The sequence below is a fragment of the Octodon degus genome, unplaced genomic scaffold, assembly GCF_000260255.1.
Source record: "Octodon degus isolate 3935 unplaced genomic scaffold, OctDeg1.0 scaffold00043, whole genome shotgun sequence".
Lineage (NCBI taxonomy): Eukaryota > Metazoa > Chordata > Mammalia > Rodentia > Octodontidae > Octodon > Octodon degus.
The window spans coordinates 5,806,869-5,808,395 of NW_004524619.1; the positions used below are offsets into that span (position 1 = coordinate 5,806,869).

A 1,527-nucleotide genomic window follows, 5' to 3' on the forward strand; every position below is an offset into this window, starting at 1 on the left:
TGTTCATTTATAAAATGATGTTAAGTAAATCCAAGTAAAATCAGTTCAAGCTGAATTAAACTATTGGCATATCTTTGTTTAAAAAGACAAGCAGGGAACCACAGCTGCTTCAGCCCCCCTGTGGCCTCCTCATACCCCCCACCTTGGGCAGCAGGCTGTGGGCTGGGGGTCTCTGTGAGGGTTACCCAGGCAGCCCCTGCAGCACCTCCTGCTGACCCCTCTGGCCTGGCTGGCTTGTTCCCTTTCACATGCTAATCCGTGGCTAACACACTAGATAACTTACCTATAATTATTGTTTGTTGCCTGTCTGACACCCCCCATACTGCACTGTACCACTGAGAGCTTCATGAGGCCAAGAATCTTGTTCACTTTTTCTGGTACGTAATGGGTTCTCCATCCTTTTTGAAATGAATGAATGAATGAATGAATGAATGTGTCAAAGTAGCGAAACAATTCTGGGAAGGCGCAGCATCCTTTGTCATCCTTCCCAGATAAAGTCACCCCCACACGTATTGTAGCCCAAGTCTCAAGGCCCTGCATACAGAGTCTCCTTGAGATGTGAATGTTTATCTGTTTGTTCATCCACAAAATGATGTCACATGTAAATTTATAAACCCACCCTTCTGTGTACCTGTTCACAGTGCATGTGTGAGGCCCTTTGTTCACCCCAGAGCATACATAAGAGTGAATTTAACTTTGTACTGTGGCATCATGATAGGATAAAATAGGATGGAGCTGAACTCTACACTCTAGGGCTGTTTTCTGTATGTACCACTTTTCTTTCCTACAGAAAAGGCCAGAAGTCATTTAAATGAATGACCACTTAATTTATCCTCAAGACAGTACTGGAAGAAGAGGAAAACAGTACAAGAACCACAGCTCTCTTTCCAGGCGTCCTCGTGAGAGTGACATTGTCACCTGGAAATTAACTATTTCCTAAAGATCATCCAACTTTTGGATGATTATCCAAAATGCTTCATTGTGGGAGCAGACAATGTGGGCTCCAAGCAGATGCAACAGATCCGAATGTCCCTCCGAGGGAAGGCCGTGGTGTGAATGGGCAAGAATACTATGATGCGCAAGGCCATCCAAGGACATCTGGAAAAACAACCCAGCTCTGGAGAAACTGTTGCCTCATATCCGGGGGAATGTGGGCTTTGTGTTCACCAAGGAGGACCTCACTGAGATCAGGGATATGCTGCTAGCCAATAAGGTGCCTGCTGCTGCCCGTGCAGGTGCCGTTGCACCATGTGAAGTCACCGTGTCTGCCCAGAACACTGGTCTGGGGCCTGAGAAGACCTCTTTCTTCCAGGCTCTGGGCATCACCACTAAAATCTGCAGGGGCACTATTGAAATCCTTAGTGATGACCAGCTGATTAAGACTGGGGACAAAGTGGGTGCCAGCGAGGCAACTCTCCTGAACATGTTGCACATCTCTCCATTCTCCTTTGGGCTGATCACCCAGCAAGTGTTTGACAATGGAAGCATCTACAACCCACAAGTCCTTGACATTACAGAGGAAACTGC

At 46.8% G+C, this 1,527-nt stretch overlaps 1 long non-coding RNA gene across 1 annotated transcript in view; it reads right to left on the bottom strand.

Moving 5' to 3' along the window:
* Nucleotides 1-1,349, bottom strand: part of LOC111816875 — a 17,050-nt gene extending 15,701 nt beyond the window's left edge. The window contains exon 1 of the long non-coding RNA XR_002821194.1: nucleotides 1,097-1,349. This is a non-coding gene — a long non-coding RNA (uncharacterized LOC111816875). The remainder of the gene's footprint in view (nucleotides 1-1,096) is intronic.
* Between the last annotated feature and the right edge of the window lie 178 nt (nucleotides 1,350-1,527).